The sequence below is a fragment of the Gambusia affinis genome, linkage group LG13 (assembly GCF_019740435.1).
Source record: "Gambusia affinis linkage group LG13, SWU_Gaff_1.0, whole genome shotgun sequence".
Taxonomy (NCBI): domain Eukaryota; kingdom Metazoa; phylum Chordata; class Actinopteri; order Cyprinodontiformes; family Poeciliidae; genus Gambusia; species Gambusia affinis.
In genome coordinates this window covers 13721389-13738147 of record NC_057880.1, presented here as the reverse complement: position 1 = coordinate 13738147, position 16759 = coordinate 13721389, and positions in this window count along the sequence as shown.

Below are 16759 nucleotides of genomic sequence, written 5' to 3'. Positions count from 1 at the left end.
GAAGGTAATTAAGCAGAACATGCTAAAGTTATATCCAGATTTTAAAAAGTTACACTTTCCCAAACTGCAAAGATGGTTATATTGTTTTAGACCAACTACAGTCCTTTTAATAATATGCCAAAGAAGGTGCAGAGAGACCGAAGTTTCCTTTGTGTTCAGCACATGGTAATGTAGATGTGTTCATTTTTAACCTTTTGCTTCACACAGCTGACAGAAAGAAGGGTCAAACATTTTCCTTTTGCTTCCAACAAAACCAGGCGTTATGTTATTTTGGTTGGAAATATTTATGGTTCTAGAAAACTAAAGCAGCATCAGATAATTATTTTAAAACTACAGTTAAAAAGGTGGAATATCAGTTCACCATCTGACAGCTTGGTCTTCCTGATCAAGTGGCCTTTTATTCTTGTTACTCTGTAATAATAAAATGTGGATTTTGTGCAAGAAGCAATCAAAAACTGCTGAATTTACCAAAAGTTTCTTTATTGCCGTCTTTATCAAAATCTAAATAAACACTGCAACATAATTTGTTAGCAGCAGCAGTGTGAATAGTTGCTGCTCTTCTTTTGAATAAAAGTAAATTCACTGTTTTTCACAAATTCTGCTTAGTAATTTTTCTGCAAATGCTGCGAAAGTGTATTTTTCTTCTAGATAACTTGTCATGAGAACTTCAACTGGTGAATAGCAGACTTAAGTTTAGATGATTGAAGTGTTATACATATTAGAACCAGCCTGAAGTTTGGCAAAGGTTTGCTACTTGTAGCCTATAGCCCTAGACAATATGACTTCACCAGGGACATAACTACTATGAAAAGCCTTGAGAATTATTTTAACATTATTTTTTTAAAAATAATGTTAACTTCGATTAGCTCTGTGTGAGATGAAGGCATGTCTTATGCACACAGCCACTGAACTGGTTTTCTTATGGCTCCATGTAAATAAAATAAAAGCCACCAATTCTGCTTGATTCAGAGTCTATTGTAATTGTAATTGGCTTGTTGCCCTCAAGTGAAATTCTGCTCAGGGCCTCATAAAGCCTTTGCTCAGATCTTTTTTTTTTTTTTTTTTGTCATTCATCTCTCCAACAGTTCTGGGGCATAAAGATAAATGTCCATGATCAGCCTTGTCGCTTCGGTTATTTAAAATTTTAAGGACTGTAAGTCAAGAAACTATTTTCTGACTTTAGTAGACCACAACATCTGCCTGATTTTAATGATGTTTTTTTTTTTTATATTCTTTAAATTTTTAAGACTGGTCAAGAGAAATTGGCTTGTGTCATATTTAGATCTTGTAGAAGCAAGAATTAATGGATTACAAATAAGGAGTAATTTGAAACAGATTTTTCTCTGAAGTGTAATTTAAAAAAAGCTTACTATTTTTATTTTTCATGAATTGTTAGGTTGCCAATAATTGCTGTACATCATTTCTCAGCTGGGATTTATTACCCCCACTGAATAAATATACTGAAGTTAAAGGTTGGATTGTTTCTCTGGGTGTATCGTGTGTATTTATGTTCTGGTTTTGATCAGTACATATTCAAGTATTTGCTGTTTTGATGTAAATCGGGACTTGCTCACACAAGTAAAACTATTAAGTGCAATCTCTGGCTAAATTGGCAATCCAGGCCACCAGTTAGATGACATCCTAATGCTGAATGAAAACCCACTTCGAGTTTGAAAGAAGTTCTTTATTTTGTTGAACCACCTTTATGTGTGATTATGCCAAACATCTCTTCGTTTATTTCCCTTTTTCTACTCTGATTCTCTAATCAGGGTGGAAAAAGTTAAATCTTGACTTATACGACATCATTACCTTTTTTTTCGAGCTCCAAATCAGACGCTCCCACCGCTATGGGTTCTTTGTGCTCCCCAGCAAACTGGAGCTCTTTTAGCCTCAGCACTGAGTAGTTTTCTAAAGGCTGCACAGCTGTTTCCAAAGCTTCGAGGGTTTGGAAATATTCTTTCATTTCCTGCTGAACACAGCTGTAAGTTCTACTTTTAAAAGGACTTCAGTTTAATTCAACTGTTCAGTTGATCTTAGATCACAGTCTTTAGATCTCAGTTGCTTTGTTTGCTTGATGCAAGAAAATTATTCTGACTCTTCCAAAAACAAGTAAAGTCTTTCTTTTCACACCAACAGGATGCGCGTTAGAACATGGTTACATAATGGATGAGTAGTTGCTTGGCTGTTAGCTGATTTATTTTAATCAATACACTGATGAAGGTTAAACCAAGTGGGATCTAGAACTTTTCAGATCCTGATCGTTTTGGTCCAAAAGGTTTTGGGGCCAGTTACTACCATTTTACTTTTTTAAAAATTCATGTAATTTTAACAAAGTTACAGATGTTAGACTTACAGAAACAAATGTTTTCATTTATTTTATCCTTGACACATGTTGCTTCAATTAGTGACTAAAACATGAAGCACTTTCAAAAACCTATGCCATTAATTTATTAATTTATTTTATGAACTCTTACAAATTTTTTTTACCAGAGATGTAGAAGTGTAGAGGACGGTGTAGATTTGAAATATTTTGAAAGTAATTCCTTCTGCAATTGTCGTAAAATCATCCATTTTCAAAAGAGCTGCGTTTTAATATTTTAAATGTAATTAATGGCTAAGCCTGAGACTTTTTTAGAAGAGTTAGAGGAGAGCTAATAGTTCTGGGCTAATCTCACAAAATATCTTTGAAAATTGTTGGTTGTAAAACAGTGCTTTTAATAATTTTTTTTAGCAATATATTTCCAATAAACTCACCAACGGGTTTAAAGAAAATATTATTTCTTCTGGCACTTCCTGATCTCAATGATGACCACTTTTATGCTGTCTGCTGCTCACAATACGTTTGCAGGTGTCCAATAAAAGAACACCTTTACGGGGTTAATAATGGAACTATTTTCTGTGTAAAAACAGAGAGAGCATGAAAACAGACCATCTTGACCAATAGATCTTGAAATGTAACTGATTTTAAGCTGTTAACCTTTTACCTCCTACAGGTCGTCTTACATACAGCTATGTCTTAGTTTGTGATTGATTGTTAAGTCTGCTCTGAATGAAGATAAAATGGACTACAAACTAAACGAAACACGTGAAACTGGAGATATTAGTGACAAATCAGTTTATCATTTAGGCAAACAGTTAAAAATTAGGCAATAATGTAAAAATTGTGATGAACTCTGAATTTGTTATGTAGCCCCAGATTTTATATGCCGGTGGATTCCTCATGCAGCTGAGTAAAAGGACTCTTATGAGGGTTTAAAGTAAATAAAAATAAATTACAATATATGTTCAGTCCTTTTAAAAGAACATGATTGTAGACCTTTTTAATAATCATTGGTATATAAATTGTATAATTGCACCTTTTTTGACACATAGGCTACTCTAGTGTTCAGAAGAACTATCTTCTAGTTAATATTTTTTTCTTTTTTAAATCCACAGAAATATTACTGACAAACTGCCTATCATATGTTGGCTTAGAATATGCTTATTGAAGAATAAGAAATTCATTCTTAAATTTATTCATTTAAAAATAGCAAGTGATGGCAAATATTGTGTGTTTAAAGCAAAATCACATAATGCCAAACATAATATGATTTGGTTGACATGCAGATCATATCATTATTTGCATATCATTATATGATATAACAAATCATTAAATGCATTGTTAGTTAGCTCCTAACTGACAAATAGTTAATTAGTCAGGAACTATTTGTTAGTTGCGTTAGTAACTAACAAATAATGTTAGTTATTTATTGATTTGATGTAAAGGGTCTATTAGTTACATGCTCATATTTTTTTCAGTATGTCCATAAATGGGTCCTGAAAAGCTGAACTAAACAACTAAATAAAAGGAGAAAAGAGAAGAAACTCAAAATAAAACCAGTCAGAAAAATATAAATAATACAACAAAATACAAGTTGAATCTGATGTTTACTCATTGTGATGTGTTCAGTTCAGTATTGGAGCGAGTAAAAATCTTTTTACACTCTGCATCCTAACTTGACAATGCGTACCCAATCTGCCTTGTAACAGCTCTCTTATTCTGGCAGAATGTGAGGACGTCTTGTTCACAGCTCTCCTCAGGTGAGCCCACTGATTTCAGATTGGAATTTTCTAGCTTTTTATTTCTTTTCTGAGCAGCCAATTTATTGATGATTTGGATGTAGGCTTGGACTCAGAAACTCTGAAAAATTGAAGCTGACAAGTGAAGGTTTAGGGTCAAAACTGACTTTTATAATGCTCATATAATTTCATATATGAGCCTTTCCATTTACCATTTAATTTACTTTAGCAAAAAACACAGTTTGCATTTGTACAAAAGCAGCCCAAGATCACGATGCTAATACCACCACATAGCTAAAATTTTGTGATTATAGCTATAATAATCAGAAGATTATTTGATGCTATAATAATCAAAAGATTATTATAGCTATAATAAATTATTATATAAAAAAGATATGCTTGTTTTTATACCAAGCATATCTTTTCAAACCAATAACACTTTCTTGGCTTTAGAATGTTTTTGACTGGCCTGGATGCTTTTTTTTGGAAGAAAATGTCTCTTACAGTATTTTAATTCTTAGCCAGTACAAATGGAGACCACAAGACTATTGTCACAAGTGAAACACACAATTATTACAGCTGATAGTGTTCCAGTCAGGCTTCTGGGAGCCTCGCTGAAAAGTTTTCTATGTTGCTTTGTTATTCTGTTTTGGAGGAACATCCAGCAAACTCTGGCTAAAGGACGTAAATGAATAAATGCCAGTAAAATCTGCTTCATCAGGATCAGTCTAATTGATGGCAAGCGCATACTAATTGGATTCAAAGATGCAGATAATGAGGTATTGTGCACTTATGCAATCAGGTTATTGCAGCTTTTTTGATTTTTAAGATTTATTCAAAATTCTGTAACTGTTTGTTTTTCAGTTGAATTTAAAACAATATGGATGTCACTTTCAGTAATGTCACTTTCAATGCAGAAGAAAATTGAAATGATTCATCGTGATCTGACTTGAGTGCTTTGCAACAGTCTGACATTAACAGGGGTGCGTAAACTTTAAAATCCACTGTAATTTTTAGCTAGATCGTTGTGGTCATTGGATATCACGTTCTGCTATTGCCAGTGAATTTTAAAAAAAAGCTTTGCAGGAACTTTTGTACCATCTGTTCCTACAAAATTGGGCTGCACAGTGGCGCAGTTGGTAGAGCTGTTGCCTTGCAGCAAGAAGGTCCTGGGTTTGATTCCCAGCCTGGGGTCTTTCTGCATGGAGTTTGCATGTTCTCCCTGTGCATGCGTGGGTTCTCTCCGGGTTCTCCGGCTTCTTCCCACAGTCCAAAAACATGACTGTCAGGTTAATTGGTCTCTCTAAATTCTCCCTAGGTGTGAGTGTGTGTGTGTGTGTGTGTGTATAGTTGTTTGTCCTGTCTGTTTTCTGTGTTGCCCTGCGACAGACTGGCGACCTGTCCAGGGTGACCCCTGCCTCTCGCCCGGAACGTTAGACACCAGCAACCCTCCCGACCCCATTAGAGACAAAGGGTGTGTAGACAATGGATGGATGGATGGATGTTCCTACAAAACTGATACCTGTTGGCAAAAATTGACATTAAAGCATGTTTTTTGAATTAGAACACAGACACACAAATCTGTAGACAACAATAACAACTGACAGCAATGATGTCAGGTTTCACGCAAAAGACTTGACATCGTGCTGCATTTTCTGACCATGAATATGATTTAAGGGAATAACTTTGTTTTTGTTCCTTGTTGTATTTTCATTGATGTTTCAGTAAAATTGGTATTGAGGAATATCTATTAAATTTTCCCCAAAGTTCTGTTAGAATAAATCACTTGTAAGAGATTTTACTTATTTATTTTACTGAGGTATATAAGCTCTAGACTCTCTCTGCACTGTAACAAAAAAAAAAAGGTAAATTCCTTCCTGGGAGTGACAGAGGAAGCTTTACTGTGCCTCATGTCCCAGTGTCCCAGTGTGTGTCCTGGCAGCTGTAAAGCTCTGCTTGCGTGTCAAGCCTGGTCAGACACATGGCTGCTAAACTGAGACGAGGTTACACCTCTCAATGCTACAACCACGCTCTCCAGAAGGGCTCTGTATGGAGGATTACAGGCATTTTCAGATTACTGTTAAGCAAGACTGAACTGTCTGTTGCTCTGACCCCCTTTATTTTAAAAAGGGGCAGCATGAACTGCTCCCTGATGGAGGTGAAGGGACAGAACTGAGCAAAACAAGAGAATTTGGGAAAGACGGTATGAGGATGCTGCAGTATGTGTAATTTAGGTCACCAGTCGTTTGCCTGCTATTTATAAGAGCTTAAAATTTCACCTGCAAATTTTAAGTGAATGTGAAGAACAAAGTGGCGTGGAGGCAAAAGGGGCTGCATCTGTTTGGCTTTGATCCCAGAGACCTGCCTCCCAGTTAAACGCTTCACACACCCTTCTCGAAATGTCTCTAATTGTAGATGTCTTAATCAAACTGAGTGAAACGTAAAGAATTGTCTCACACTGTGTTTTTGCAAGCAGGGGTTAAGAATGTTTGGGGGGGGGGGGCATGAGTGGGATGCTGGCTGACATGGGATGGCCAACATGGAAGCTACAGTGCCAGGAGTTTGCCCTGTCCATCTGCTGTTCCACTCACCCACCCACCCACTGACATACTAACAGGTGCGTGCACGCGGATCCACGTGTGTTTTCTGTGCACACGCTCTCATACGCCACCCCGCTCCACGCTCGGGCCCTGCCCCTGTCCTCACTTAGCCCGGGCAGCAGATGGTGAGGGGTAAGGCTTGTGGCCCCCTCCATCCACCCAACTCCAAGCCACCACCAGCCCCAGCTCCCCCTGTTTTTTTTTTTTTTTCTCCCCGCGAATATCACCCCACCCTTCTTTGTGTTGTTGCAGAGCCTGAGTGCTGAAAGGCGAGCCCCAGCGTGTCTTCCCTCCCACCCTCCCACGAATCCTTGGCTGGCTGCCATTGGCGGGACTCAGTCAGGTGTCCTAATGCTTCGGTTAGGGGAGGAAACGCTGGTTAATCTGCCCATCGCGTGCCACTGGCCATAGCGTGGCCTCTTTGTGTCTGGCACCCCTCTGATCAGTCCCTCCACCCCTTCATCTGTCTTCCCTCCACCACCCAATCTCTTCCAACCCAGTTTCTCCTCCTCAAGACAGTGTCATCCTTCCCAAAACACCAACTCCACTGTCGCTTGAGACACTTTTCAACTCCATTCCTTGATATTGTCTTGCAACTCGTTGTGCTACGGCATAGCGAATGTTCAGATTTTCTGCTTGGAGCCTTTCATCAAACCCTTTAAATGTTTTGCTGACTCATCACAGGAACCCTATGCATAATGCAAATGCACAGAAAGTTGTTTCTGTCTCGCAAAACATTTTCAGTTAATATATGTAACTCCAGCTGTTAATGTGTGCTGCTGTTTGAACTGATGTCGAAAGGCTAATCAAAGCCTATTCTCCCAGGCATATTTTTTTAAAACCCAAGATGAACTCCCCATGTAGGCCAGTTGAACTAAGGTTTAAAAAACAAGATGGCTGTTGAAAGAAAGCCATAAGATGTCCTGTCGGTAGTTTTCCTCAAACAGGAAATCTTACCCAGTAAGCACATTCATGAACTGCGTAGATGAGACAAAAATTAACCTTTTTGGTTTATTAGCAAAACACTGTGTGAAGGAAAACTAATGCTGGACATCACCCTAAACACTGTGACTCAGTCAGAAGATTGGTCATCTGAATATAGGTAGTTTGCAAGGTTGATTTCTCCTCACTAACATCGCTCACATTAACTACAATCCACTAAACGGGTACAAATATCTGTCAGCAGTATGAGGGAGGATGGGTGACCATGAGTGGTCAGTAGGATTTGGAAAACATTCAACTTTGGTATTTTACTTTTTCTGGATCTAGACATTTCAGTGTGTTCTGAGCAACAAGAACTGGATACGAGTCACTCTTTGTTTGAAAATGCTTGGCTCATTTAGCCAAGCTTAGAAAAAGGTTGTGTCCAAAAGTTGCTCAATGCTTGTGGCCCCATTTACTGTAAAATCAATATAGAAGCAAAAAAACATGGCTAATTAAAAATCAACAGCTTGGGTTATAGCCTACCTTCCATTTTAGAAGATTATAATTTGTCTGCATTTTTATTGAAAGATTAGTAAAATTTTACATTTTCTTAAATGGCTGTCTACATGAACTGTGCTGGTGGGTTGAATCTGTACCATTCTTGAATTGCACTTGAAGGCCACAGAAAAATATTCTGAGGGACAGAAATGGCCCTCGGGCCTCACTTTGAACACTGCTGCAGAACATCCGTGCAATTTGGGTTTCATAACATATTGCAGTTGCCTCACCCATTAATGCGGCTAAGCTAAGCAACCCTCTTTGAATATGCAGAGGTTTGCTCCCTGGATGTAACCAGTTTATAAAGATCCTTTTGGCTTGGTCCACTCGTTTTTATGCTGTTTGAAAAAAATCCATTAATAACCATCATGCATTGCCTTCTTATGGCATTTCAATATTGATTCTTCTAAGAATTCGAAATGAATTTGAGAACAGAGGTTTCAGTTTAGCTTCTCCCTCTGCTTGGAGTAAGAGACAGTAAGCTGAAAATGTCTGAATCCATCTGACTTGACTTGTTTCGTTCTGTCTTTGACTCAAAATGTTTGTCCAGTGAGCTTAATTTTTAAATGTTACTCTGTTCTCAGTTGCTGCACAGTGTTTAATTTATGTTAAAATTACATACTCTGAATTGGCTGGTGCACAAATGCACAACACACTTTTTTATTTATTGTTTTAGATTTTTTTTTTTTGTTTTGACGAAAATAGTAAAAATCTTTGGCCTCTCACCTTACAGTTATGCCATTCTGTTTGTTGACCTTTTGTATAAAATAATAATAATAATAAAAAATGAAATGAAGTAAAAATAAAAAATGTGGTAAAATTTGAGAGGTGCAGACACTTCCATGAGGTTCTGTTTCTGGTGATGGAGGGGCACCTTGAAACCTGCTCAGCTCTGATTAGGATAAATAATCCTCAGATGCTGTTTGGAGGAGACTGATATGGTAGTGCTGTGTAGTTAGAGAGAGGTCATTACCATTTGACCCCTGCTGACCCTCTTTTTGAAGGACCCTCGGTTTGGTCACTGCTCCGCAGCCCAGGCAGAAGTACAGGGTCAGGGTTCAAAGTGTCCTCAGCTGTGCAGCCATGGAAACCACAGCTTTGCCCATTTGATGGTCACTCTTCATTAAAAAAAAACAAAAAACAAAACAAAAACAAAAACAAAACAAAAAAAAAATAACAGTCTAATTTAAATACAGGAGTTTAGGACTGTTTCTGTGGCCTAAGTAAAATTTTCTGAGAGTTGATTCCAAGCTTTTTAAGTTACCAATTAACATTGTTGCAAATTGATATTTCCCCTCCAGCTTTTTATATTTTCATTGTGCATTTTGCCTAAAGTTTTTACTCTGCGAGTGCCGCATTTCAGCATTGGCACCAAAGCAAACTGTCTGGCATGGTGGTTCACTTCCTGTTTTTGAACAGTGTGCAGGGTTTTCTTGCAATCAGTGCTGCAGCAGGATGGGGTGCGGTGGGGGGGAGAGGGAGAAAAAAATCAATACTTTGAATATAATGTGTGGCCAGTGGAATAGGAGAATGATTTATGTAGGGATGGCTCCTCTCTGCATCAGATGGGACATGTGTTTGGTGGTTGAATGAATGAATGAAATGAAAAGAAGGAGGGTGAGTGGCTCAGTGCTGAGGCGTGCTTCTGCTGCTGTTGGCTGTGCCACCACCCCTCCTTTTTTCCCCCCTCATCCCTCCATCACACCATGCTCCCTGACCATCCAGCTTAGTCTTATAGCTCTGCTATTGCGCCATGTGTTCAAAAACCACAACGCACATAAACCTGGACCAGGAGTTTTAGGACCACCAGCCCCCGCCCCAAAAACAACAAAAACAAAACCAGCACATGCGCCCATCTAAAGATTACTGAGAGCATGTTACTACGATAACTCAGAGAACGAGGAGGGGGCCAGAGGGGGGCGAGGGATGAGAAGGTAGAGGGAGAGTAGGAGAGTCAGACTGAGGGAGAAGCACGAGGCAAGCGGAGCGAGAGCATGTCTGCGAGGGAGAGAGGAAGTCTGGAGCAGGGACGGAGAGATGGAAGTGTGGAAGCGGGAAAGAGTGAGGGAAGCGAGGACATAACAAGAGTAGAGAAATGTGTGTGTGTGTTTGCTTATTGCAGTGACCCCACCTACCCCTCCATCCAGTTAAGGAGGCATAGTCCCGAGGAGGAGGAGGAAGAGGAGGAGGGAGATGGAGGGATCCCCTCCCTCAGCCAGCGACACACACACACACGCCCTCTGCCTGTGGCTCACACACACACACACACCCACCCACTCTCTGCTCCATGAGGCAGCAGTCGCTGAGCAGCTCTGGATAGACCACGCGAGGTTCTGCAGGTGTCCCACCCTTCTCTTGAGGCAGGGATGCTCCAGAAGGTACTTGCTCCTTTCCGTTTCTTTTTACAACATTTTATTCTGAATGAGGACTCTGTACATTTGGCTTCTTTTTGCTTCTTCTCTTCTTTATTTCGATGGTAGATTTTTCTCTCGTAGTAAAGCTTTTCCCGCTTATGTGAGGTTGTATGTGCAGTAGTGTGAGGCTGAATGTGTGTTCACACAGTTGTTTACAAGCTCCACTGTTAGCTGCAGGTCTGACAACTTCAGCAAAGTGGGCTCCTGTTGGCCCAACTCTGTAATATTTTTTATTTTACTACCTGCTGCTGCATTTTAACACACCTTTTTTTTAATAGAGACCAGGGCTTTGACTGCTTGTTGCACTATTTAGCCTTGAGTTTCATTTTTATTGGCACTTTTACGGGTGGAGAAAACAAAGCGCATTATGCACGCCATCTATATGCTTTACTATGTTTGATTGAAACCTCTCAATCAATTTAAATCCGATAAAGAAACACACCTTAACAGAAAGATTTTTTACATCTATTCTACAGAAGTGAAGGATTCTAAATAGATAGGACGCAAATTTTTTTATTCAAATTTGTAAATGAAATAAAAACATTTAATATATGCACAGCAACATCATCTATTTTTATGTTTAAGTTATATGTTTTGGGGTTTTTTTGGAGAAAAATCTGAACTGGTAAATAATCCTGTGCGTGTGTAAGGGAGAGCACATGTCTCGTATGTAACGTGGTGTGCTGGCAGACACCCAGGACAACCATTCCTGCTCGGGATGGAGAGACAGTGAAATACAACTTTCATTTCAATTTATGACTGAGACTGTCCTCTTTAAAACATTTACTTTCTGAATTAAGCTTAATCTTCAGGTCTTGATTAGTGAAAAAAGCTCAATTTTGAACAGGTTGCAGGCATACTTTGAAAAATAAAAATTTTGCTAATTTGTTGCAGCTTTTTACCTTGCACACATTTAGATCCAAATACTGATATAGTAAAATTTAAGGGAGTTTTAAAAGATTATGCATTTTAAATAAAAAAAAACTAAAAAATAAAACAGTGTGTCGCTGTTTGCAGACCTTTTAGAAAAAACGTGATATCAACATTCTGTTCACTTGTTTTCAAAATCAAATTTTTTGCGGTTAGTATTGACCTACTAATGCTATTACTCACAAAGCGTGTGGCGGGGCCAGGGTCACATCCCACAACGGTTCGGATGGTCAGCCCCCCCTGGCCGCAGAGTGGTCAAAGAGTGACCAATAGGACTCGAGCTGTGGTCATCCTTCCATCTAGCTCCTTTCAAACTAGAGGTCACATGAGTCAAAGGGTAATAAGTTTAACCCCCTCGAGAGGCAAGAAGTCAGAGGTCACAAACGAGGCTGTAGGGAGAAGGCTTGAATCATCGATCAGTGGCACTCCTGGTTTTATCTGTGCATATTGATAATGTGCTTCATTCTGCCAATCTCATTTGCTCATTTGCATTGTTTGGTAAGCACCAACAGAAGTAGTTGTTATTATAAGCGTCCAGAAAACAGCTTGGGTGTTTTTAAAAGGTCTAGATTATAGCGCAGCTGTGTCCAACAATGGCTTCTTACGCATTTCTGTAAATCTATACAAATCTTCAGGCTTGTTGTGATGCAGGGTATGCACATTTTGCCTTTGTTGCCTATGACACAAATATAACTTTAGTAATCAAGTAATTGTTTACCGAGTTCAAAAATGATCTTTTTTTTTTAACTAATCCAACTTGTTATAATCTGTTTTTTTCTCTTGTCTCATTGTAAGTAAAATAATGTTTAAATAAACTAACCTGATCTCTCACGTTGAGAAGGATATCATTATTTTGGCTGGTCGTCTGTCTTACAAAAGCACTTATAGCTCCTCGATTTGAATAAGCGCAGGCTTATGTAAAGGGGTGTGGCCTTTTTTGTGCATTTCCCAATTTTTTTCTTGCAAACCACTGTTACAGTCATTTTTTAAAATTATTATATCTAAATCTGATTCTGCTAAAAAGACTTTTCATCACAACTGGGACGGTTTCTCAAATGTAGCCTTTTTGTGATCAAAGTCTACTCTTCCCTGCATTTCTGAAATGGTGGAGTGCTGATGTTTAAGCATCTTCCAGTGGTATCCTCCCTGGTTGATGTTAGCGATGTGTCAGCATTAAGCTTGTCCTGCCTGCTAGGCTGCTGGGGCCTTGGACTGGGCGACCAGCCCAGTCCGGCCCAGCCTGGCCGGGGGCCAGACCAGACACGTCTTGGCACTGGACGAGGGACGTGACAGGATCAAGGATTGCCAGAAAAGTGCTCCTACAGGATTGTTTAAACATAGATCAACAAGGTATTGCTGTACATTTGATGTCTTTTATTTTTGGTCTTCATTCAATATTTTAACAGTGATGGAATAAGGAGGATGGTTGAGAAAGAAGGGGATGCAAAGAGAGATTCAACAAAGCGCTCCAGTTCACGCTCTACAGCAAGATGCCGCGACTGCATGGTACGTCCCTCGGCCAAATTAGCCGACTCTAGCCCTAATCTATTCAGTCGTCAACATGTGCACAGCATTCTATGGATTTAGGTTCATGTATTTGAGGACAAGCACCTTATATAGAATGTGGTGAGCCATTAAGTGTGGGAATAGGAGAAGTGTACATGTTGCTCAGTCAGCTATTGCACAGACAGAGACCATCAATCACTAATGTAAGCTGCCTTGCTCTTTTTGCTGGTCCCTCAAGTCTTCTCCCAGATCTGGGATTAGGCAGCGCTTTGCCTGCAACAATGTGTTTATTTGGGGACGATTTCTGTGTAAAACTTTGACAACAAATCATGCAAACAGACTTTTGTATATTGATATGCATACATAATAAATGTTAAAAGTATGTGCTTTGAAGCAATTTCTTATGATGCCTAATATTGATAGCTAGTAGCTGTAGTAATTTTAAAATACAGATAAGACGTATCATTTCAAATTTGTGGGGTGAGCGTCCACAAAATATATCTTCTTATTGTAGAAAGCAAACTGTCAGAGTAAGTAAACGTACCGACGTTTTACTGCCAGCTTAACACCATGTTCACTTAAATGTACCAATGTATTTAATTCATACTCAGTATTCTCATCCTGCTTTGTTTAGGGGAATTACGCTTTATCCCTTAACCCTTGTGTTGTCTTATGGGTCAAAAGTGACCCACTGGCATGTTTAGCTGTAAAAAAAATACCTTAGACTACTTTTACCCAACTTGAAATTTTATGACTTTTCCTAAATTGACCCCATCATTAGAAAAAGTGATACTTTGTTTTTGTTTACGTTTCCATTTGGGCTGTATGCCACTAGGGTACAAGGATTGTCTTATGGGTCATTTTTGACCCGTGAATTATTAAACCATTTAAAGGTCTTGTTTAGCAGAAAAAAGTTCAAAGTTCACACAGAAACTGTCTCTAATACATACACACACACCTTCACACACCCACATGTTCACGCGCACACACACACCAAATAAACTGCATTGATGTATGAATCGAACTTGTATTTGACCTGCAGCTAACCCGTCACATCACACAATCTCGCAAACACAACAAAACAGTCTCAGACGTAATAAAAACAAATTCAGTATAGAGGATATAAATGTGCCCTAAATCAAAGTACCCCTAGTTGATTCCTTGCTGAAGCCGTGAGTAGATGTGTCACCGTCCAACAGGTCATAGGTTGTACGTTCACACATACTGTCCTACACAAAATGTTAAACATCTTATATAATTTTGCAGGATGTTAAACATAAGAGCTTGCAGGTCTCATGGTCACGATGTTCAAAATCTTGGCCATAAGATTTTGAACATCTTAATCTGCAAGATGCCCTGCGACAGACTGGCGACCTGTCCAGGGTGACCCCGCCTCTCGCCCGGAACGTTTGCTGGAGATAGGCACCAGCACCCCTACTGACCCCACTAGGGACAAGGGTGTTAGAAAATGGATGGACAGATGGATGAACATAAATCCTGCAAAATTATTTAATATCCTGCAAAATTATTTTGCAAGATGTCAAACATATGACTTTGAGCATCTTACGGTCAACATCTTATGTTGAAGATGTTTTTATGTTGATGAGCTTCAACATTTCATGTTGAAGGATGTTGTATGAGTGAAGTATTTTCACAATGGACGTCCTAAACAGTATAAAAGAATTAACTGTTGACAAAAAAGTTACCAATTGTTGACTTTATTCCCTTTCAGTATGGTTAATTCAGAAGTAATTATTTCACTTTTGTATACTTACAATAATAAACATTTATTATGTAAAAGAAAACTTATGACAGTTGGTTTGTTGTAAAAGTAAAAGAAAAGTTTATTACTGTTGATTGTCTTTTTGTGTTGTGTAACAAAAAAATACATGATAAAACTGAATGAAATTGAGTTGAATAGATAAATAACATATTGTTTCATCATGCAAAGTATATTTTGGATGCCAAATTCAAGTAAACTTCTATATTTTAGGGCGGTTCATTTTTGACCTGTAGGAAAAGGGACAGAAAGTTAAGATCGCACCAGGGTTAAACTTGTGGTGTGACTTTTGATCATGCAAGAAATTATAAATATTTTAAATTAATCCAAACAAGGTGTGTTGATTTAGTTACCGTCCTGTGTTGAGTGGTTCTGTTTTCCGCTGTGTTTTTTTTATGAGTATAAATATAAATTTTGGGTATTGAGCCTAAAATTATTCATGCCGGTAGCAGATTAAAGTATATTAAAAGGAATATTGTTAATGTTTCCGTCTCCCAGTCAGACTTGAATCTCACGCAGAATTTATGGAACAGAGCTGAAGGTGATGCCTCAAAGACTTGGAGCTCATCACCAAAGATAAATTGTCAAAATAAGTGAAAACATGATAAGGTTTTCAGTATTTGTGAGAGGTTTGGTTGCTGTAATGGAAATCATTATTTTTTCCCCACTGGTTATTATGAAGGTCCTAAATAGTTTTCAACACAGTATTCTTAATAAAAAAAATTTGTATTTTTTATTTTTATTTTTATTTATTTAGTCTTTTGATTCCCTCCCAGCCAGAAACAAACATCTTGGCTGAATAAAAATAGTTTTAAATCTATTTTAAAACAAGTTTGGGCTGACATGAATGCTTTTCGCAGTAGTGGTGAGCAGTCTGGACGAGCACAGATGATAAGCAGCTGGTGGGCTGCTTGTCGTGTTAAGATTAAGCAATCAGTCATTTGGTCAAGGTCTTGTTTATCGAATATAGTTTGACCAGCTGAAAGGTTCACGTTACCCTTATCTCCTGAAAAATAACGGGTGCTGATGCATGTGTGGAGGAGAAAACATGCTGTAAAGCTTTCCATTCATTTTTAATGTCGTAAGTCTGTTATATTTAAAACACATTCCCAACTGTATAGAGCAGAAAAAGTGCTGGCTTGAATATTGTTTTTATTTCAAATGAATAAATGAAGCTTGACTTCTGATAGGCTTTCGTTGAACTAATACAGGGGCCTGGTTAGAAATGCTCTTTGTAAAGGTCACTGCTTGTTGTGATGTGGACAATGAGGCAGCCAATAACTGCCTGTGAAAAAAGAACCTAATTGGAGTGTTATGTCAACAATTTCATACTTTGACATGAAAATGGGCATCAGAGGAAGTAGAAAAATCCTCCTTCACACTCTTCATAAACATATAGGATTATAAACTCAACGCAGTGATACAGCCAGCACATAATGTGATCAAAACTTTGATCTTGACTGAACGAGATCAAAGTTTTTGTAGAGAAATTTTATCTCAAAATTGTTTCTTCCTTACTGTTCTTTCTGGATCCAAATAGTTTAACGTAATGTATTAAAACATGTGTCAGTCCATCGTTGTTAAACATGCAATAATATTAGTGATTCCATTTTACTTTATATTGCAAACAGTGGGTCACATCAGATGATCTGTTCAGCTCCAGTTATTAACTATTTTTCTGTCCATGTTTTTATGCTTGTTTCTGTTTTTGCATTTTTGGAAAAGCAGATAGAAAGAAAACATTGCAATGAATTTAGTAATTATTTTACTTTATTTTTTTGTGACTAGCTCAGTATCACTCAGAATTTATTGCCTCTCAACATTAAGGAAATGTATCACTGAAATTTTAATATTAAGTATATAAAAGTACCAAAGCAGATCCGAATATGCAAATTCCTTAGGAAACACTGGACAAAAAAAACCATTTTTTAAAATTTATCATTCAGTTGTCATTGGAGTCAAGTGTAGTAAAGAAAAAAGGGAAACTG